The following is a 24,356-nucleotide window of genomic DNA, read 5'->3' on the forward strand; positions in this document are numbered from 1 at the left end:
TCCGACTTCAGCCAGGTCACGATCTCACGGTCCATGAGTTCGAGCCCCGCGTCAGGCTCTGGGCTGATGGCTCGGAGCCTGGAGCCTGTTTCCGATTCTGTGTCTCCCTCTCTCTCTGCCCCTCCCCCGTTCATGCTCTGTCTCTGTCTGTCCCAAAAAATAAATAAAAACGTTGAAAAAAAAATTAAAAAAAAAAAATGAGAACTCAAAGAAAAAGAAATAAAATTGCTTCCAGCAGCATACACTCCCATTGTCCTCTTGAGAAAACAAGGTTTCTATAATATTCCTCTCTGTCGATTCAGTATTGCCTTCAGTTTCCTGTTTAAGAATCTTCCAACCTAGAGTACATTGTCACCTTCCCCAGCACAGTTTTACAAAAAGGTATAAAGCATAAAAATACACAACAGTACGAGTCCTTTCCAACTGCAACTCAAAAACTGTATCACAATGTTCTATGCAGGGTAAGACTTTTTTTTTTTTTTTTTTTTTTAAGAGAGACAGAGAGTGCAAGCAGGGGAGGGGCACAGGGGGGGAGAGAAAGAACCTTAAGCAGGCTCCGCACTCAGTGCAGAGCACGACTCGGGGCTCAATCCACAACCCTGGGACCATGACCTGAGCTGGAATCACAGGTCAGACGCTTAACCGACTGAGCCACCCAGATGCCCCATGTGTTTAACCTGTGTTTATGTTCTGATGTAGAAAAAAGCCTAAAACCGAAAGCTAGGATGTACTTGTGTGGTGTTCCGTTATATCATCTATTTCCCCTAGACTGAGGACAGATTGGCAACCTGTGACTACGTTCTTGGGGTTAGTGTCTCTGCATCTTCTTTTCCTGCCCAACTCACCATGACACAGTAGCCCAGGTGTTAGTAGTTACGCGTGATTTCCAACTAGTCCCTGTGTGGTCAAAGCCATTCAGTATAAAGAGAAATGCTGAGCTGATAATTACGCCCGAGCACCCATCCTAAATGAGTACAGAGACACCCTCCCAGCTTAGGTCAGGCTTCGTCACAGATCATGTTTTGTTTTGTTTCATTTTATTTTCATGGAAACATTCATTACTACAGGAAACGATGTCGTTCATTTATTTGCTGCCTTGTTCATTGCCTGTCTCTTCTTACTACAACAGGCTTTCTACGATGTTAGGAAACTTGTCTTTTTAATTCATTCCTGTGTCCCAACCACCTAGAAGACACACTGGCACATAACGGAGATTCGGTAAATGTTTGCTGAAGGAATGAATGCCCTAATGACTTTGGAAAGTACATGCAATGGAGCTATAAGTGAATCCCTAGCGAGAGTACTCAAGGACTTTAGAATCTTCCGGATAGAAGGACTCTATCTCATAGGTCATTCAGAGTTGGCAAATTTATGTTAGAGGACCGGACAGTAAATACTTTAGGTTTCATGGGCCGCATGGTCTCTGCCATGGTGACTCAAGTTTGCCTTTTTGCAGCATGAAAGCAGCCAGAGACAGACATGTACATGAACAGGCATGCCCTGTTCCAACAAAGCTTTGTGAACGAAAATGGTCAGCACAGCAATCTGAAAAGATATCTGTACTCCTATGTTTATTGTAGCATTATTTACAGTAAGCAAGCTTGGAAGCAGCCTAAGTGCCCACTGATAAATGAACAGATAAAGAAAATATGATATATATATATACATATATATACAAATAAATATATAGTATATAAGATGTGGAATATATATATATGGATGTACACACACACACACACACACACACACACACAATGGAATATTATTCAGCCATAAAAAAGAATGCGATGCTGTCATTTACGACAGCATGGTTGGATCTAGAGGATATTAGGCTAAGTGAAATAAGTCAGGCAGAGAAAGACAAACGTCATATGATTTCACTTATAAGTGGAATCCAAAAAACAAAACAGACTCATACATACTGAGAACAAACTGGTGGTTGCTGGAGGGGAGGCGGGTGAGGGGATGCTCGAAATAGATGAAGGGTGAGGGGGAACGCACTTTCAGTTATAAACTAAGTAAGTCACAGAGACAAAGAGTACAAGCATAGGGAATATAGCCAATAATATTGTAATAACATATTATAAGTAGCGTGGTGACTACTTATCATGGTGAACACAGAGTAATGTATAGAATTGTAAAATCTGTATCTTGTACACCTGAAACTAATATAACTATTAGTCAACTATACTTCAACAATATAAATAAATAAATAAATAAATAAAAGGAAGTTGAGAACCAGGAAAAATAATGGTCAGTGATGGGCTGAAATCTGCTGACCTCTTTCATACCCGCAGCATCCCAGTGGCTTTCTAAGAACACATTTTACCAAGGGCAATTAAAGGAAAATATAAGGATGTTACTCTGAAGTTTTTCATCAAGCTTAATGTTTTCAACTTAAAAAACATTTTTTTTTTGTTTTTTCTGAGCATCTGTCCTTCTTAGTGTTTTGATCATCAAAATATTTCTTCAGATCAGGGGTGCCTGGGTCGCTCAGTCGGTTAAGCATCCGACTCTTGATTCCGGCTCAGGTCATGATCTCACAGTTCCTGGGTTCAAGCTCCACGTCAGGCTCTGTGTTGACAGTGCAGAGCCTGCTTGGGATTCTCTCTCTCCCTCTCTCTCTGCCCCTCCTGCCCTCTCTCTCTCAAAATAAATAAACTTAAAAAAAAATATTTCTTCAGATCAACTATGGTGATAACAAATTCATTTTGGGTTGTTAACATTGTCAATATCCTTGGAACAACAGAAGTGAGCACCATTCATGAAGTGCCAAGGTATATTTTGGACATTCTTCCTATCCAAGCAACTCGAGCCACTGAGGACCACCGCAGCACTGTCCCGTACATCCATCTCATTCTACAGCCTGGTCCTCATTTACAGTCAGGAGAGCCCTTTCTAACTCAGGTGTGCAGGAGACTTTAGAAGTGGACAGAATCCAGGGAGGGACAGAGAACTAAGCACCAGGAGAAAGCTACCCCACCCTGTGTAACTGTCTTGGCATAACTACAGTTTTTGGAAGAAAAGCAGCATCCCGAAAGGTTACCTAGGGGGCTGACACCACCCTGAAACATCTTCAGCCTGTTGGTGAAAATAGAAAAGTGAAGGACTGGGCTGCAATTATCCAGATAACTCAGATCTCAAAACAACTTTGCCTGACCACTAAGGCAAAAGGTAAGAAACAAAGACCTTTACACAATTCAAATAATTGTTTTAGTCATTTTTTGCATGTGCAGACCTATTTAAATTTTTTTTAATGTTTATTTATTTTTGAGAGAGAAAGAGAGAGAGAGAGACAGAACACAAGTGGGGGAGGGGCAAAGAGAGAGGGAGGCACAGAATCCAAAGCAGGCTGCAAGCTCTGAGCCATCAGCACAGAGCCCAACATGGGGCTCGAACCCACAAACCATAAGATCATGACCTGAGCCGAAGTCAGTCGCTTAACCAACTGATCCACCCAGGTTTCCTGAATGTGCAGACATATTTAAACCCTGGAGTCGAGGAGGATGGGGCTGGGGGTTACTTCTTCTAAGCAAAGCACAGTGGCTACTGCATGCAGCTATCGGACCCAAGCACTAATGTCAATGAAGCAACTGACCCTGAATAGAGAGAGGATTCTATTTAAACAAAATAAAGAATCACATCAGGGGTGCCCGGGTGGCTCCATTGGTTAAGCGTCCGACTCTTGATTTTTGGCTCAGGTCATGATCTCATGGTTTGTGGGATCGAGCCCCATGTCAGGCTCTGCGTTGACAGCACAGAGCCTGCTTGGGATTCTTTGTCTCCTTCTTTCTCTGCCCCTCCCTTGCTTTCACTGTCTCTCAAAATAAATAAATAAACATGAAAAAAAAAACCTAAAAAAAAATTGCATTCGCTTCTTTTTGTCTATTAAAAGATCATTAGTGTGAGATAAGAGCTGGAAACAGCATAAAGAAAGTTAGATTTAAACAAAAGTTGTTTGATGGGATACTTCCAGGAATCAGAGACCCAAGTAAACACACCAAAATGTCAGTAGTTGTTACTTCTGGATAGTGCAATAGTAATGATGCTCATTCTTTCCAAATCTTCAAAATCATGCATATACTATGTATTTAATCCTGTTTAAAGACAGAACCATTTACTCTCAAATGGTATATCAGTATATAGATATTTCTTTTTGATGCATTTAAAATGTTCACCCCTTCAGTAAATATTTACAGTTCATTAGGCACAAGATGGTATCTAAGACACAGGAGTCCAAAAAGATGCCTGAGATATGATCCTTTCCTCAAGAAGTGCACAACTGAATGAACAACATTTAGTAACAAATGACGTCATTACAAATACTACAAAAGGCATAAAGTGTTGTTAGAGGTATGTATGTTGAGAGAAACTACTCATTTTGTGAGGAAAGAAATGTGAATGCTAATGTACACACATGATTTTTTTTTAAGAGAGAGAGAGGGAGAGAGTGTGTGTGAGGGAGGGGCAGAGAGAGAGAGATGGGGGGAGAGAGAGAGAATCTTAAGCAGACTCCCCACCCCACAAGGAGCCCAACTCGGGACTCAATCTCACAACCCTTAGATAATGACCTGAGCTGAAGCCAAGTCTTAACTGACTGAGCCACCCAAGTGCCCAGCACATGTGATTCTTGGATGCATGAAATTTGTTATTGTGAGAGGGGGTGAGCGGTTGAGGAAGAGGTGAAGGAAGCACATTGCATCAGAGGGAAGAAAAACAAAGATGTACCCACCGAGTGGTTAAAGTTTGCTGATAATCTCAGTTCAGTGGTGTCCTCAATTTCTTAATATATAACCCAGGGACCAAAAATATCACTCGTGCATATTTGTGTAACAAAGTCCTCCTTAGGATTAAAACACATCAAAAAAGTCACAACCACTGAATTTTCTAATGAAACAAATCAGGATGAACGACGTTATGTGTTACCAGTCCATTTGGGCTGCGATCATGAAATACCACCAGGCTGGGTGGCTTATAAACAGTAGAAATTCATTCCTCACATTTCTGGAGGCTGCAAGTCCAAGGTCAAGGCATCAGCACATTCAGCATCTGGTGAGAGCCCGCTTCCTGGGTGATAGACTGATGGCCGTCTTCTCCCAGTGTCCTCACTTGGCAGAAGGGATGAGCAAACTCTCTGAGGTTTCTTTACAAAGACAATAATCCCATTCCTGAGGCTCCGCCCTCAAGACCTATCCACTTTCCAAAGTCCCCACCTCCCAATATCATCACAGTGGGGATTAGGTTTCAACATGGGAATTTTAGAGGGATACAAACATTCAGTCTATAGCGTTATGTCCTAGTATTTGTAAACAGCAGGCTAAAAAGTTAGGGGGGTGCCTAGCCATGTTCTGAATATCAGAGCCAGTCCCCCCCCAAAAAAACCTGCTTTTTCTTTCTAATTTTTTAATGTTTGTACCTATTTTTTAGAGACAGAGAGAGACAGTGCGTGAGCCAGGTAGGGGCAGAGAGAGAGGGAGACACAGAATCTGAAGCAGGCTCGAGGCTCTGAGCTGTTAGCACAGAGACCGACGCAGGCCTCGAACCCACAAACCTTGAGATCATGACCTGAGCCAAAGTCGGAGGCTTAACCGACTGAGCCACCCAGGCACCCCAAGAACTATTTCTATTAAGCATGGCACCCTTTAGAGGTTAGGACTAGCCACACAAAAATCCTCTTTCTTTTGATGAATGGGAACATTCTCTCCTAGACTTGTGGTCAATTTCCAATCAAAGATTCTTAGCAGAGTGGCGTCTACACTGCGTTCTGAGACCTGCCTCTCCACCAACACTGGGAACACTTGTTGGCAGCCTCTGGGATGTGGTTTACATTCAGGAGATTCATTTACAAGGAAATAGTTCCGTTTATCTCTTGGCTGGGTTGCAGCTTAATCCCATGAAATTACTGACTTAATATTAAGTGGAGTTTATATCTACTGACCTAAATGTAGGCTGACCGAAAAAACAAAACAAAAACAAAACAAAAAAAAAAAAAAAAGAGGAAGCATGTTTACTGTTGGCTTCAGACATACACAGACAGGCTGATAGCCCTCAGGCTTTGACGGAAGCCAGCTTGTAGGGTCAGAGATAAGTGGTTGCAGAGAATCCCTCCTGATCCAGCTACTTGGGTGGCATTTCTGTGTCCTGGGGAGAAAAAGCCTTGTATTCTGGGACTGACAGAGCTCCCCGCAAACCCTGCTCCAGAACCGACACAGTCTGTGCAGAGGGTGGTGTGGCCCGCGTTAGCATTCTTACTACACAAAGGTGGGAGCTGAGAGATAGTCAAGCATCCTGGGGAAGACTTTTGTTCAATATAAGGATGACTTTTTGGTTTATAACCTACTGGAAATGTGAACAAACCATCCCCCCCCCCAAGTGGAGTCCTAAACCTTTAGACACTTCACTTCCTGGTTCTTCTTCTTTCCCCTCTCCGTTTCCAGGGCTTATTTTCACGGGCTTTGCAATGAGCATGCGCCAGAGAATAAAGGGAGGAGGGACTGAAAGTTTCTGTGTCACCTCTGGGAATGTTTGTTTGTTCCCCCTTCTGTGGGCATAGGACCTCCAGGTAAGGCTGCAACGTGGTAGAATTCAGCCAATGAAGAAGCAGGGGAGGGACTTCATGGTAGGAGATACATGGTCTGCTGTGACTGCCCCTGAGTCTGCCTGTCCAGACACCTGATCTTGTAAAAAGGTTGATTAAAGCCTCGCTTCACTGTGCTCTGGGTGTCCGCGTCCCTCCTTCGACTGGGGACAGCGGGCTTATTTCTCACAATAAGCCCCCCTCCCCCCCCAGCACTGGAAGGAGTTAAGCAGAGACTGAAAAATCAATGCTGGATGGAGAGCAGTCTGACCAGCCTCTAAGGTTCCCTTCCAGGGTTCTATGCTTCTAACTAAAAAGTGGGCTCAAGGCGCCTGGGTGGCTCTGTGGGTTGAGCGTCGGACTTCGGCTCAGGTCATGATCTCGAGGTTCGTGGGTTCGAGCCCCACGTGGGGCTCTGTGCTGACACTGTGGAGCCTGCTTGGGATTCTCGGGATTCCCCCACCTCCCCCTCTCTGCCCCTCCCCTTATCTCTCTCTCTCAAAATAAATAAATAAACTCTCAAAAAAAAAAAAAAAACAGCAAAAAAAGAAGACCCTATGTCGATCACGACTCCACACTGGTGTTCCACACCTTAATTATTTCACAGGGAGCCTTGCTCACACTCACTGGGACCTTACCCGTCACGGATTGAAGCGCACACTGCCCTCCCTTCACCCCCAATATTTCTTTTACGTGAATTTGGTTACACAACTTGACGATCTTCCTACTTGTCCTGTCTTTCACGTCACTTACAAATTCACTTGCCTCTCTCTTCCATGGCTTTCTTAGCCTTCTGCATCTCTGTGAATATCTTGCTTAAATTGTAGGTTCTGATTTCAACCAAGGAGGCAAGAGACTTACTGTGCAAGTACCATGTTGGAGGTGCTAAAAAAAAAAAAAAAAAAAAAAAAAAAAAAAAGATAGGAAAAAGAAGAAAACAGGACACCCTCTTCTTCTTTTCCTACCCTCCCAAACGCACCCGGATCAATCTCCGTGTGTCAAACGTGAGGCCAGACCCTGCTCAGGGACTCTGTCAGCCTGGCCCCCTTGGCTGGATGGGTGCCTTGTGTTTGATCCGGACTTCCATCATTTCTCCTGACGTCAAATCACAGGTCAAAGGGCGGCACAATTTCAGTGAACCGTGAACACTTTGGAAGACAGAAAGAGCAGCATGAACTGAATATGGGCCTTCAAAAAAGTGCACAAGATGTGTAGGTGTTATTTTAAAGCATATGCAAAGAAAATGTGTAAAATGTGTACGGAAAGGAGCAGTGTGACCTTGAATGAGTATCTGTGTCACATCAAGCATCTGCCTGAGAAAGTCATGGGAACCGATTTCCCATCTAATGTCCTTTTTTTTTTTTAAGTGGATGGTTAATTTTCAGAGTCCCTTGGCACATTTATTTTATTTCTAATGTTTATTTTTGAGACAGAGAGACAAAGCGCAAGTGGGGAAGGGGCTAAGAGAGAAATACACAGAATCCAAGGCAGTCTCCAGTCTCTGAGCTGTCAGCACAGAGCCCGATGGGGGGCTCAAACCCACAGACTGCGAGATCATGACCTGCGCTGAAGTCAGATGCCTAACAGACTGAGCCACCCAGGCACCCCATTTCTCAGGCTTTCTTTTGCTGAATAGGCAAGCGGGAGTTTTACTAAAGCCAGGGTTTGTTACTAAAACGATACAATTTAACTGTGTCTCAGCTAGGATTCCTCCATCGCAAGCCATAGAAACTAACACCAGCCAACTCAGCAAGAAAAGGGATTTCTTGAGAGGATATGGTAGCTGATACTCACAAAGAAACAGCTGAAGTACCAGGTCTCACCAGGGACAGGAATTAGGCTACTCTGGGGATCTAAGTAGTTGAAATCAAGAGGGAGTCTCTTCACGATGCCACTGAGTTTAACAGGTTCCAGTCATTTTTTTCTCTGTACTCAATCCACAGCGACAGCATCTGATTGCCCTACTTTACTGAATGTCCACAGAGCAGTCCCACTAAGGGCGAAACCCTGTGGAAGAGGGGTGAGTCTACCCAAGAGAATCACGAAGCTGCTACCAGAAGACAAGAACGGATGGTGTTGGGGGGTGGGGGTGGCACTGGGTGGATACTGATGGAAGGTGTTTTCAACTTACTTTGAAGAGTTAATTTGATGACAGTGACTAATTTAATACATTAAGAAAGGCCTCTTGGGGCGCCTGGGTGGCTCAGTCGGTTCAGCCTCTGACTTCAGCTCAGGTCACAATCTCACAGTTCATGAGTTCGAGCCCAGCGTCGGGCTCTGTGCTGACAGCTCAGAGCCTGGAGGCTGCTTCAGATTCTATGCCTCCCTCTCTCTCTGTCCCTCCCCCGCCCATGCTGTCTCTCTCTCTCTGTGTCTCTCAAAATTAAATAAACATTAAAAAAAAAAAAAAGCTTCTTGCACTCTGCATTGACTTAGCCATCAGAACGCTGACTCTGCACAGGGGTTGTCTTGAATTCTCACAGGAGGGAATATTCTGTGTGCCACTGAACGTTCACACTCCTTAGGGACACATAGGCTGCATATTGTTACTCGCCACCCCCTGCTGCACTATCGTTATTTTAGGGAGAAACAGGTACTCCAAACACGGATGGATAGACTGTCTTAACTGTTTCCTCCCCTGAGTCTCTCAATAGGCTAACATTTTTTAAGTTGGCTTTTGCATTGTGGGTTTGGTTTTTATTTTCTGTCTGAACCACTGCCATTTGCAGAGTTCATCTATTTCTGCCTTTGCATTTTTTTTTCTTTCTTTCCTTTTAAAGATTCTGACAGCTAAGGGAATATTTGCTCTTCCCTTTGTGAGACAAAATTACCATGGTAATCTAAAAGAAAACATTGTAAAGCTTCAGTTTTTCAAATCCCATCGTTCCCTCACAAGTGCACCGAGGACTGTCAGTCACTGAGGCTGCTGTGTTTCACTGTGTGGCAGAAATGACAAGGGGCCATCAGCCAGGGTGGGTTTTGTTTCGTAACTGCTGAGGAAGTGACAAGTTGCCAAGCACTATGTTTAGAGTCCCCGAGTCGTTCCGCCCTCCCACGCATCATCCGACCCATCAGCCATCCTTCAGGAACCGCCTCTGAACTCGAGTCTGCACCCCTCTACTTCTGTCTCTGTTACCCGAGCCCTGGGGGCAGCCACCACTGTCTCTCAGCTGGACTACAGTAAGAGCCTCCTCAAGTTCTTCAGTCCCCACTCACAGCCACCCCTTCTCCTCTCCGGATGCCTGGGTGGCTCAATCAGTTGAGGGTCCCACTCTTGGTTTCAGTTCAGGTCATGATCAGGTTTTGTGAGTTCGAGCCCTGCATCAGCCTCTGCACTGACAGTGTGGAACCTGCTTGGGATTCTCTCTCTGCCCCTGCCCGCCCCCCTCTCTCTCTCAAAATAAATAAACCTAAAAAAAAAAATCTCCCAGTCCCCACTCACAACCACCCCTTCTCCAGGCGCCTGGGTGGCTCAGTCTGTTGAGCACCTGACTCTTTATTTCAGCCCAGGTCATGATCCCATGACCGAGCCCCACATTGGCTCTGCACCTGCTTGGGATTCTCTCTCTCTCTCCCTCTGCCCCTCTCCCCAGCTTGCTTTCTCTGTCTGTCTGTCTCTCTCTTTCAAATAAAAAATAAAATAAAATAAAAAACCAACCACCGCTTCTCCAGGCAGCAGCCAGAGTTATCTTTCAGTAACATACCGCATATCAGCTGGAGGTCAGCCCCCTCTAATGGCATCCCATCACACCCAGAATAAAATCCAAACTTACCCCAGCCGACAGCCACCAAGGCCTGATGCGATGCACCTGACAACCTGTCCCACTCCTCAGCTACGTGTCCTTGCCATTCCTTAAATAAGCAAGCCGGAGCCCTGCCTCAGGGCCTTGTCAATCTGTCTGTCTTCCTAAGGCTGGGCAGCTCCCCCTTCTCTCTCCTCTCTCTCTCCCTCTCCTGTCTCTCAGTGCAGATGGCAGATCCTTGGAGCAGCTGTAGGGATCGATCGCCCACCCTAAACTGCCACCACGGTCCCATTCCTACTCCTTCTCCACCCCTCCACATTGCTTGTATGTTTCTCCTTCAGGACATGTATTCCTATCTGAAATTATTTTATGGAGGTCAGTCTTCCACTGGAAGGTAAGAGCCGTGACAATGGGAAATTTGTGTGCCCCTGCTGCCCCTCCTCTAACTCCTCACCCATCACACGGTAAGCTCTCCATCAAGACTTGTTGGAGGAATGAATTCTCGGGAATACAATGTTGTTGTTGTTTCCCCATGAGCTGTTTATTTTTTTTAATGTTTATTTTTTTATGAGAGACAGAGCGTGAGTGAGGGAGGGGCAGAAAGAGAGAGAGAGAGAGAGAGAGATTGAGAGAGAGACAGAACCCGAAGCAGGCTCCAGGCTCCGAGCTGTCAGCACAGAGCCCAATGTGGGGCTTGAACCCACGAACCATGAGATCATGACCTGAGCCGAAGTCGGTGGCTCAACCGACCTTATACCCCCAGGGCGCCCCTCCCATGAGCTAGTTATGAACCCAGTTCTCCTAACAGGGGAGATTCCTGCAGAAGGGATGTGTGACAATGTGTTACAGTAACAGAAGCGCAGTTGGAAGGGACCCTGGAGCCTCGATCGTTTCACGTGGGCTCCTCCATCACACCACACCGCCCGGTCACTGAAAGACTGGCAGTGACTCCCTCCTGTCTGTACTTTAAAGGTCTTTGGCAGGAACGCGTGGTCACTGGAGGACGTGATAGGACGCCCCTGTTCTTTAGCAGAGTTAGTAACCAGAGCTCAAGGCCGTCTGAAAAATCCGGGCCTGTGTCTTAACTGTACAGAATCTCCCCACCCTCCTCAGCTGCTGTGGCCTAATGCTGAGCCTACTAACCTCTAAAGACAGCCTGGGGTGGTGATCGGTCCTAAGTGCAACGGCGGGAAGTCTGCATTCTGAGTCAGAAAAGGTAGGTTTGAAGTTAAGAGTGCGGCCGCTTCACAGCCTGGGGACTTGGGTCCAGTTTCGGATGAACTGATTGCCTTATCTGTCTGTACAGGAGAGATAAGGCTGCCTACCTCACAGGTTCTGCTTGGGGAGTGGGCAGGCAAGCTAGGGCTCCCTCCGGGCACTGAAGAGTTCAGTGCATGTTAGTTTCTTCCCATCCTGCAAACTCTGTGGCTCTTTTCCCCTTGTCCTTCAGGCAGTCAGGAAAGGATTGCGTATGCGGGGGCGCCTGGGTGGTTCAGTCAGTTAAGCGTACAACTCTTGGTTTCCGCTCAGGTCACGATCTCATGGTTTGTGAGTTCGAGCCCCGCATGCGGCTCCGGGCTGACAATGCGGAGCCTGCTTGGGATTCTGTCTCCCTCTCTCGCTCTCTCAAAATAAATAAATAAATTAAAAAAAAAAAAAGATTCCACATGCCATATATGCTTTTCCAGCATCAATATATAGGCTTTTGAGGTGTGTTTTCTTAGCCTCACATAATCGGATGAGTTATGGCTAATCAGCCAGAGATATGGTCTTATTTGGATAGTAACAGCTTTAGATTTTTCAAACACATTGCCTGTGCTGCATTTTATTCTCAGTGCATCACTAAAATGACAGGCTGCTTTCCTGAGAATGTATCAGGAATTCTGTTTCTTAGCAACACCCCTCCCACAGGCAATAAAAGACAGAACACAATTCCCTTTGGGCATTAGGGGCCTGCTCATAATACGGAAAATGCGGCCAATTTCCCCATAGAGGCAGAATTAGAAATCAGTTCTCTACCTCTGAAAGACAATACAATTGAGACCCTTCAAAGTAAAGCGTTTAAAAAGTTTAGCACATTTCTCATGCCAGCACCTGCTGTCATGGGGCTTATTTTTAAAGATGTTGCGAAATTTTAATGTAGTCGGTCTCCCAAGCTTGCTCTGCCTGATCCAAAATTAAGAATGAAGTTTTTCTGATGCTGAGCTCTTTCCTGTTACTACCTCCAAGTTCACCTTTCAGGGAAGTATAACAACTTACTAGTTTCCAATACCAGCTGCCCTCTTCAGTTTTACAATCTCAATTTCAGAAAATAAAAATTTCACATTTTTTGATCAAGGATACAATAAGCTCAGTGTGCACGTCAAAGGTGAAATCCAAGTAAATCTAGTATTTATCTTCTCATCTATTCCACCAGATACTAATACAAGCTACTACATTTATTAAGAAATTATTATGGGCCAGGTGATCCACTTAGCATGTTAAGTCCTTTTTTTCACCCCTCATAAAATCCTTGTAAGATAGGTATTATTAATTCTCATTAAGTGTAGAACGGAGGCTTCAAAAGAGGTAAGTAACCACCTCAAGGTCACACAGCGAATAATAGACTCGTGCACTTAAGTAATACATTAATCTTTAGTCTCTAATATTTTACTGATTAGTTCCCTTTGTTATTCTGTGTTCTGCTCATCACTGCCTTTGACCTAGTTTGCTGAATCTAACTGAGTGAATACATAAAGCCACATGCAATTTTACATTTCCAGAAAAGGCAGTATTCAGTAGTTACCTAAGACACGCGAACATATTTACAATTAATACTAAATCCTTTAACACTGTAATTGTATGCTACAGAGAAGATATACTGAATGAATCCAACGCAGTCAGAAAATCCAACCAACCAAACAAAAAAAACTCCAAAGGGCTTTGACTTATTTTCTGAAGAGATCCGTGTCTCAACCACCAGAGCCAAACTATTTTTTCAGCTGTTTGATAATCAGGGTCATCTACGACGTCTTCTCGGTGTGTCTGCGATTCTGCTGTGTCCTGTGCGTAACTAGGAAACTAGCAAGCAAAACAAATGCGGTCACGATTATTTAAAGTGTGTTCCCAGCTGATGGGTCTCATTTTTTCTCAGACATCTGACATTTGAATGACTATCCTATTCTATGACTAAAAACAGCCTTGTCATTATAATTTAATAAGCCATTCCTTAACTTCAGCACGAGCACTCCAGCAAATACACTATCTGGGATGCTGTTGACACAATCCAACAAAGTGCATTATCATTTAGCTCTACACTGAATAGTGTCTCCAGAGGGATCTCTCTGTCTTTCTGTGTGTGTGTACGTGTGTATCTATATAGATGTATCTGTAGCTCTCACTCTCTCTATACAAAACGTATGTACGTGTATGTGTATATATACATATATATTAAATGGAATGCTAGAATTGCAGCATTCCAGCCTAAATGGAAGGATGAAAGAGTATGCATTTCTTCTTTTAGCTTCCTTGAGATATCAGTCCATTGTTAGAGGTGTATGACATTGTCTTAAAAAATCATTAGATACTCAATGTTTCACAAACATGTAAATTGGAATAAAAATAACACTTGGGGCCCCTGGGTGGCTCTGTCGGTTAAGCATCCGACTTTGGCTCAGGTCATGATCTCACAGTTGGTGGGTTTGAGTCCCGCGTGGGGCTCTGTGCTGACAGCTCGGAGCCTGGAGCCTGCTTCGGGTTCTGTGTCTCCCTCTCTCTCTGCCCCTCCCCTGCTCTTACTCTCTCTCAAAAATAAACATTTTTTTAAAAAGAATAAAAATAAAACTTGTACACCAACATAACCCATGAGTGAGTTTTTCTAGTGGGGAAAGTACACTAGATAAATCTTCACCCTCTCTTTTACCCTGGACGCTGCAGGAAAGTTTCCTGGAGCTAGGTCTTCTACAGTCTATGACTACAAAATGCAGACCTCTCTGTGGCTCAAAAGACTCTCAGCCTCAAATCTTGGCCTCGTTACAGGTTGCTCTGAGCAACTTTGTTTTCTATTGTGGCAGAGGAAAAACAGGGTCCACATTCAGAAGCAAATCCCATGGGCATTTCCAAGGTCGTATAGGACTCTCAGCACAATTAGAATTCTATGCTTTTCTGATCCGTTAACAAAGTATAACTAAGGAGAATATCAATATAAGAATGACCTTGAGTCACCTGTTATAAAACTGAAAACCCTTTAATAGCTCTTGGACTTGTGACCCATCACTTTGAAATGAGGCTGGTGGTCTCTCCTAGAGCTCTCTAATTACAGACCCATGGAGATGGAAGATAAATCTACCAAGCTTGAAAGAAAGCTTTTAAATTATATAGCCAAGCTTGAAAGAAAGAAAAACTCTTTAAGTTTCAGAAACGAAGAGGAGAATTCAAAGCCAGAGTGTCAGTGTATAAGCTACTACCGGACATGGATGGGGGTAGGGGTGTCTAATGGCCAAGGACTAAGGGTTCAGCATCTACAGAAGGGCATCTCCTTGAGTCTCAGTTAGACCACGAGCTGGAACAGAATTCTACCCACAGTGACAGGAACCCTGGGAAGACTCTTCCTTAAGGATAGGGGCCAAGAAAACTTCAGCCTCCTAGGCTCCTGATTTGTTGGCCGCCCCTTCCTCCACATCAGGCTAAATAACAAAACGTTCTCCTGTGAAACTAACTTGAGGCCCACATGTTGTGCATAGAATCCAAATTAATTTCGCCCTCTTCTTATAGAAGGCTCAAGCTGAAACTTTAATGTAAAAACGAGTTCTGGAACTCCTGGGGCCCTGGTTGCTCCGTAGGGATATTTCCTGGATGCACAGGTCTGGCACAAACCTGCTGAGGACAGCTATGAAAATAAAATGACAACCTCTAGGAGGAAAGGAGGCATGACCAAGAGAAAGCACCATGCACAGGAGAATTAGCACCCCATGAACTTGAAGACAGTCTAACTAAAAGGAATCATAAAGTAGGAATGTTAGTGTGATGATTGGGAGAAATTGAATAGGGAACAGGAAGACTTGAACAAAAGAAACTTCTGGAAATAAAAACAGAGGCAGTGGAATTTAAAAACTTAATAGGTAGGAGAGCAGATTTACCTAGGAGATAAGATAATTAGAGACTGGAGGAATGCTTCAGGAGGACTACAGAGTCTGGGACAGAGACAGTGAAGAGGTAAGAAAAGTTAAGAGGCAAAGAAGAAATCAGAAAAGTCTAACAATATGTCCATCAGGAGTTCCGCAAGGAAAGAATACAGAGAATGAGGAAGAGACAACACACAAAGATACAATGGTGATGATTTTCCGGAACTGAAGAAAGACATGAGTCCACAGATTAAAAAATCCTACTGAGTCATAAGCGGGATAAAGAAATAAATTCCAACCTACTCACATCATAAAGAAACTGCAAAACGTTGCAGACGGAACATCTCAAATGAGAGAAGAAGGAGAAAAAAACCCAAACCCATCACCCACAATGGAACAAAGAATGACAGAATTTCTCAGCAACATTAGAGGCCAGAAGACTATGGAACAGTGTCTTCAAAATGCTGAGGGGGAACGCTGTCCGTATAAGAGCTGTTAATATATACATCTTTAAATTTTTTTTAACATTTATTTATTTTTGAGAGAGAGAGAGATAGAGTGTGTGAGCAGAGGAGGGGCAGAAAGAGAGGGAGACACAGAATCCGAAGCAGGCTCCAGGCTCTGAGCTGTCAGCACAGGGCCCGAGGCAGGGCTCGAACTCACGGACCGGGAGACATAACCTGAGCCGAAACCGGATGCTTAACTGACTGAGCCACCCAGGCGTCCCATTATACATCTTTAATGTATCGTCTGCAAGTTTAAAAGAAGAGAATTTTTCCCCAAAGGAAAAACGTGGGGCATGAATGATGAATAGTGCTGCTAACAAAACTGGTAAAAGAAGTACGTTGGGGCACAGTGTAAAACAAGAAAATGATTCCCTTGTGTGGGAGAAGTGTTAGATCCGAGGTGGGGCATTTTCTTAGGGGTGCGACAACCTGAAATTCGAGAGCATATAGGAGTGCCAACATCCCAAGGTGTGCACAGCTCTGCTAAGCCAGCATGCACCTTGTATTCATCATCTAGGGCTGCTATGACGATTTACCACAGACTTGGCTTCAAACAACAGCAATGTATCCTCCCACAGTCAAGGCAGGCAAAGTCCAAAAGCAAATCGTCAACAGGATGAGCTCCTTCTGGAGGTTCTGAGGAGGAATCTGTAGTGTGCCTCTCTCCCAGCCAGATGGGAGCCCTTGGCATTCTTTAGAGACCTGTAGCCACAACCCTCTGGTCTCTGTCCCCATCTTCACCTGGCCTTCTCCCTTCCTGTCTCTTATAAGGACACTCTTCATTGGATTTAGAGCCCATCCTACTCCAGGAGGACCTCACCTGGACATCCTTACTGTAAATATATCTGCCAAGACCCTTATTCCAAACAAAGTCACATTCTGAGGTTCTGGGTGGACATGTTTTGAGACTACAATTCAACCCACTATACATGTTAAAAACAAATGTAAGAGTAGCTGTAAATGTAAAAAAAGTGTAAAAAACTTTACTAACAAAGTTTTGTTTTGTTTTTTTTTTTTAAGTGGAAGATAAAAATTCTAAACAAATGATGGGAAAAAGAAACAGAACAATCTCCCTGAAGGTAGGAAAGGAGACAAAAGCTAAGCAAAAGCTTGGTAAAATGACATGGTAGAAATCCAAATGAATCAGAAATCGCTTTAAATGTAAATAAGTTAACAGGGTGGGTGGCTCAGTCAGTTGAGCATCCACCTTCAGCGGATGGTTCATGAGTTTGAGCCCTCACGGGGGTCTCCGCTGTCAGCACGCAACCTGCTTCGGATCCTCTGTCCCCCCCTCTCTCTGCACCTCCCCTGCTCACACTGTCTTTGTCTCAAAAATAAATTATTACTTGAAATTTTTTTTTACAAAATGTAAATAAGTTAAAATAGAATTGTTAAAAACCAGATTCAGATTAGATTAAAAATGAAACAAATCCAAACCAACATACTCCATTGCTGATGAAAATTATTTACAGACGTGGGTAGCATTGCCTTTACTAATCTTCCTCAGTGCCATAGCTTCGCCAGGCAGAAGAACTACATTCTCACTGGATTGATGTTTTGAAATCCTTTCCACTGGCGACATTAAGACCAGACTGTCAACAGACGCTACAGAACAGGAAAAAAGGGAAAACACTGCTTTCCAACCAAATTTCCCCCATTCTAAAGGTAGCTAAGAAGCTAATTTTTCTGCATTAGTTCCAAGATTTTTTTTTTAATTTTTAATGTTTATTTTTTCAGAGAGAGAGAGAGAGACAAAGCATGAGCTGGGGTGCGGGGCAGAGAGAGAGGGAGACACAGAATCTGAAGCAGGTTCCTGGCTCTGAGCTGTCAGCACAGAGCCCGACGTGGGGCTCGAACTCATGAACCGTGAGATCATGATCTGAGCCAAAGTTGGATGCTCAACTGACTGAGCCACCCAGGAACGCCTCAAGATTTTTTTAAAAAGTAGTTGTAGTGGCTTAAAAGATTAATGAAAGGTTAAAACTGTGAGATTATTTTTTGATCCCTCACTCATCTTTATTCTTCTTCCAATTCTACATCTGAGTTTAAAAAAAATTTTTTTTTTCTCTGAAATTCCAGACTACAGAGAACAGATCTTTTACCAAACCTGGTTAAGACTGATTTTCAATCACGGTGAGCACACATTCTGAATGCTCAGTATGGGCCAGATGTAACAAGTTCAGAATACAAAAAAGGTCACTTGCATGCACGTGAACACACACACACACACACACACACACAGGGTAGCTCCTACAATTTTATGTAAGAAAAAGTACACATTTCAAATAAGACATAAAGTACAAATTTTAGCACAAATAAAGATGTCAAAAGATGAAGAGAATTCTATCAGTGAACTATGTACTTTTCCTCTAAACCTCTTTTTGATAAAAAGCTGAACACAGGGGCATCTGGGTGGCTCAGTTGGCTAAGCCACTGACTTCAGCTCTGGTCAGGATCTCACAGTTCCTGAGTTCAAGCTCTGTATCCAGCTTGCCACTGTCAGCCCAGAGCCCACTTCCCATCCTCTTGTCTCCCTCTCTCTCTGCCCCTCCCCTGCTTGCTCGCTCTCTCTCAAAAATAAACATTAAAACAAAAAAAAAAAGATGAAATAGACAGCCAGTGCTAACAATGCAACCTATGGTTTGAAGGGGGGGGAGAGGTGAGGGGAGGTGCACAATGTAATTGAGAAGCAATTTTAATTCAAGATCTCAATTCTTATTAAACCTAAAAGTCAGAAAAAACGCTCTGCCCTCCACCAGAACAGTCAAAAATTAGCTTTGTTTGCCTCCCCGAAAATACTGCTCACCCTTCAATGGCAGGGCTGTATTAGTAATGTTTCTATCCCCAGCTCACTGCATAGCACTTGATGGTCAACTAATTTACTGTGTGAATGCATGTGATAACTTCCACCCCGCCACCAATTTATTTTTCTTCAGCCACGAAGACTTTCCCTTAACCTTTCAAGTGCATTGGCAGGCTAGAGGAGTTTTTCTATTTTAAGTTGTTAAAATTTACTTAGAGAGAGAGAGGGAGAGAAAGAGAAAGAGAGAGAGAGACAGCATGAGTGGGGGAGGGGCAGAGAGGGAGAGAAAGAATCCCTGGCAGGCTCTGAGCTGTCAGCGCAGAGCCCGACGTGGGGCTCAAACCCACGGACCGTGAGATCATGACCTGAGCTGAAACCAAGAGTCAGACACGTATCCGACTGAACCACCCAGGCACCCCATGGAGTTGAAGTTCTGATAGTTGAACCCAACAGTATCCCTTCATGTCACAGTGTGTACATGGTATACACAGGTGGAGCTTGAAGAAAAGCCAGTGGAGTCAATACACAGCACACCACGAGGTGTCATGAGGGTTACTAGCAATTTTCTTATTTTGGCTTTCAGCACACATTGATCAAGGTGGTCGAGCAATGTAATCACGGAGCATAACATCATTTCAATAAATACCCCTGAAAAGATAACGAAAAGAAAGACTCTCCCCTAACCTTGCTCCCCACCTACTCCAAACAACCCACGAACATCAGCCACTTCCGCTTTTAAGGCCTACTCAAAATGGCAGGAAGACCAATTTCGCCAATGGAACTTGTGATTCTATTTCAGTAATCACAACTTCTAAATCTGACATTAAAATGCTAGACAATCAGCAAAAGCAGTGAAAAGATACTGGAGCCAGATCTGCCGAACAGTCAGCTGAGACGGGGAGAACAGTTTTAGTTAAATGTATACATTTAGGTTAAATGTTTATGTTTCTACTTGAACACTTTCTACATGATGTCTCTTAAACATTTCCTCGTTTTTTGATGGTGAGCCACAGCTTGCAGTCAGAATCTTGTATCACACGGAAGTTTTGTGGAGGACAAAAGGTGTCACCTTAAGTAACTTTGGAAAATGGTAATTTGACTGGATACTTGTAAGGCTAAGGATAAAATGGAACAGAAAAAAGAAATGTATATAAGCACTGTATTCCAGGAGGTAAATTTCTCGCAAGGGTACTGGTTAGCAATTCTGAAACTACTTTACATGCATGCCAGTGTTGAAAAAAGTAAGTAAATAAAATATAGATAATAGGAGTTAGGTTTCTTGCTACAGAGAAGTAGGTGCAAATAAGCAAAGGGAGAAAGCTGGAATGAATCCTCTAAAGTGCTGGATGAGAAGTTGGGAGACAGAAGGATGAACCCAGGTTTATTTTAAACACTACAGACAGAAGTAACTGTAGAGATGTGTCTGTACTGGGGTCACTATACATTCAAGGAGCACATCCAACCATCAAGTCTTAGGTTCTAAATACCATTCTCTGGGGAGCCTGGGTGATAAAGCGTCTGACTCTTGGTTTCGGTCATAATCTCACTGTTTCGTGGGTTGGAGCCCCGCGTCGGGCTCTGTGCTGGCAGCACGGAGCCTGCTTAGGATTCTCTCTTTCCCTCTCTGTCTGTCCCTTACTTGCTCACTCTGTCTCTGTAACTCTCAAATAAATAAATAAATAAATAAATAAATAAATAAATAAAACTTAAAAATAAATAAATACCATTCCCCAATAAAAGGAACAGAGCTCTTTGGAGAAATGGCTGATTCGAGGGCTGGGGCAGAGAAACACAAGACAAACCTACAGTATTTTGTAGTACCAGAAAGTAAGGAAGCCTAAAGAGAAAAAACTCAAAAAGAAATGGCTCCCAATGGCCAAAGCTGGAACCATCTGAGCAATGAAACATTAATTACAGTATTTAATTGTAACACACACAAATGAAATACATATCCATGAGCCTATACCGACACGAATGAATGAGAAGGGACAAATCTCCGCTCGATTAAGAATTCCAAATAATATATGCAGCTGCCCCCCCTCTAGAATGTGGAGCTTAATTGGTCTTCTCCTTGAGCAAGACTTGGGCTTAGTGACCCACTTCCAAATAACAGCATATGGGATGGAAAAATGGTAACTCTACAACAGAAAAATGAACCTGGCAGACACAACCTCAACCCAAGGTTCAAGCTTAAGATCACCAGTGGGTAAGTCGCGTCGGCATCATGTACCCCCGATGTGAAGTAAGGAGGAGGGTACGTCACCTCAGTGGTGACCTGAGTACGTCATCCCCAGAAGATGGCAATCCTGATAAAACGTAAGGAAGTATCGGCTCAAAATTGATGGGACTTTCTAACAAAATATCTGACCAGTACTCCTAAAACATGTTAAGGTCTAGGAAAACAATGAAAGATGGAAAAACGATTACAGAGTAAGGAGACATGATGACCGGATGCAATATTGATTATCTTAGGTTGGGTCTAGGAACAGAAAAAGGACTTTAGTGGGAAAACTGTGAAATGCCAATCGAGTGCATAGATTGGGCTCACTATATTGTACCAATGTTACCTTAGCTTTGACAAACTATATTTTCATAAACAGGTACCACGTACGTCAGGTGTTAATATTAGCGGAAGCTACAGGATGGGGCTGCAGAACTCCTCTATGTTCCACCTTCGTGACTTTTCTGTAAATACAAAATTACTCCAAAATTTTTACAAGTTACATTGCGAGTATTCAAAGAAAAATATTCTAAAACTCTTCCTGACTTGTACGTTTCATCTGTAAAATAAACAATATTTAGAATTCAAATCTACATCAAGACCCTGAAAGGGCATGGGGAAGAAGCAAGCGTACTTCCCCCTGAACACTCCAGTATAAACAGGCCCCACTCATTTACATTCATTCTTGACCTAATTCTATTTTCAGCATTTCCTGAATTTTAGATGCCATCCACTATTTTAAGAACTTGCTTGTCCCGAGAGAATTTAAGATTTAAAACAACAAACAGTAGAAAACACACCTTTGCATTAGTTGTGTGTAACTGGGAAGAAAGACTGGTGGTTTTCTTTTGGCTGGTTTCCCCGTCTTTGACAGCGAGTGGACACAGTAATCGTCATTTGGCACAGCGTCTGGCACAGCAGAAATTCGGTAGGACCAGCTCAACAATAAACTGCTATTACTGGTGCTATTAAAGAATCTAGGTGGGGATGGCTCCCAGAACCATCCAGACATAAAGGACAGGGCCCGGCACGGGTGCCATCAGGGCCCTGGGGACCAGAGTTTCCAGCAGGCGCTGAGGATCCTCACGAATTCCGGCAACCAGGGAATTTCTGCCAGTCCCTCCATCAGACCACCTTTCCAAATGGGTGGGGACCATCCATGGAAGAGTCTGGGAAGACCTGAGGTAGCAGCTCTCCCTGGGGTTCCCCTGTGGCTCCCGTCACAGCATGCCTGTGAGGAAGCCCCCTCAGGCCCATGCACACCATGGCCATGGCTGCCTGGACATCCTGGACGACAAGGACCCTGCCCTGTGTGATGTCAGGACCATCCAGCTCCCAGAACAGAGCCTGCTACGAGGATCCAACACTGGCAGCCCTCTGTGAACACATGTTGCTCAACTCTGTAAACACCCACAACCTCCAAGTACCTGTAAGAAATGTCCCCAGAGCAGGTGTCCCCGGTTAGAGCCCTGACCCTGGCTGTCTGGCCTCACTCCCTGTGCTGTCTTTTTCTTTTTTCCTGGATGGTCTGTAAACGACTCTGTTATTTCAAGCTGTGGTTTAACTTTTGTTTTCTTTTTGATTTCCTAAGTCTCCAGTTGAGTCCTTGTAATGAATATATTAAATAAGCACGTTTTTAAAAACAGGGAATCAAGGTGCCTGCTAAGTTTTAGAGCTAAGTATTATTATAAGTGATATTATCATCTACAAAGACATTCAATTACAAGGATGAAAAGACTTTAAAAATAAATATCACTCCTAGGATCAATTAGTCCTGGTTATCTATTATGTAAACAAAGGAAACCTGCCATTAACAAAGTTATATTTGGTCTTTCAGAAAAGGAAGAGAGTAAATTAATAAGGATCAAATACGTCTAAAATAACCAAGCAGACCTCACATTATAAGAGACTGATTATTGGGAAGGTTTGGACATAGTTTTTCTGTAACAGACTTTATCACTTTTTTCCATTTTTACTTTTGGCAATAATGTCAAATACTTTAAACCATTCCATTCCCTGACTTACACCAAAGTATACAGTGGTTAATGTCTTAGCAGAATGACCCCTCATCAAATCATTCTTCCATATGAATGTCTTAAATGTATCCTTTTATAAGTTTAAATTGTCTTTTAAGGCAGAGAAATTATTCACTTTTGAAATCAGACATAAATATTAGACTAGGAAAATGAAACTGAAATAGTTCTATAAAGGTGAGTTAATTTTTGGAAGAGAAAATCTTATTTAAATGTATCTTCACAATAAAATGTAAGGTAACACAACGACACCCAGGAACCAATTATTTTACAAATCCCACAACCCAAAATTACTTAAGGAAGAACATTCTGGGGGGTATTGTGGTAAGTGAAATAAGTCAGAGGGAGATAAATACCATATGATTTCACTTCCATGTGAAATCTAAGCACAAGGTTCTTAAATGCAGAGGACAAACTGGTGTTTACCAGAGGGGACCCGAGTAGGGGGAAGGGCAGAATAGATCAAGGAGATTAAGAAGAAAGAATGTTCTGATAGTAAAGATATGGAAAAAAAGCATAAAAAGTATCTTGAAGAAATAGAGTATCCTAGGGACATAAGGCTTTTTTTTTGTTCCAATCCTTAACAATATAATTTTCATATCCTTATAAATTTGGTAAGATTTCCTCTTACATTTTGGTGGCACTCATCAGGAGAAAAGCATAGAACCAAGGTTAAGGACAACTAAGGTTTAAAAGGGTCCTTGTTACTACTGGTAAGAAAGATTAATGGTTCAAGAAGGGAAAAACACCTATACAATCAGATATTTCAATTTATGGTTAGAGTTTAGAAATTACAGCCCAGAGCATTTTCTGGACCTATTAAAAGTTTTTGTTATTAGGAAACTTACAAATAAGAAAAAGAGAAGGACTGCTTAGATTTTATGACTTAAAAGTGATGGAAATAGAGGTGCCTGGGTGGCTCAGTCAGTTAAGCGTTTGACTTCAGCTCAGGTCGTGATCTCACAGTTTGAGTTCAAGCCCCGCATCGGGCTCTGTGCTGACAGCTTGGAGCCTGGAGCCTGCTTCAGATTCTGTCTCCCTCACTAGTGCGCTCTCTCTCTCTCTCTCAATCTCTCTCACAAAAAAAAAAAGATTAAAAAAAAAGTGATGGAAATAAATTGATGGGATTTACCTTCACAGTAATATATTTATGACATACTTCTGATACCTAATACCAAACTCATTAAAATACAAGGCTAAGAGTTAAAAGCAGCCCCTCTCCCATGCACTGAACGTCTTTTCCTATCTTCGTTTCTGTGGTTTTCACTAGAAATTAGAACAAACTGTACAAATCCATCCTTGTTTTTTACACAGAAGTATGAACAATAATGCTATCTCTAACAGTTCTGACCATAAATTACCGAGGTGGTA

This window comes from Lynx canadensis, chromosome A1 (assembly GCF_007474595.2).
Source record: "Lynx canadensis isolate LIC74 chromosome A1, mLynCan4.pri.v2, whole genome shotgun sequence".
Classification (NCBI taxonomy): Eukaryota; Metazoa; Chordata; class Mammalia; order Carnivora; family Felidae; genus Lynx; species Lynx canadensis.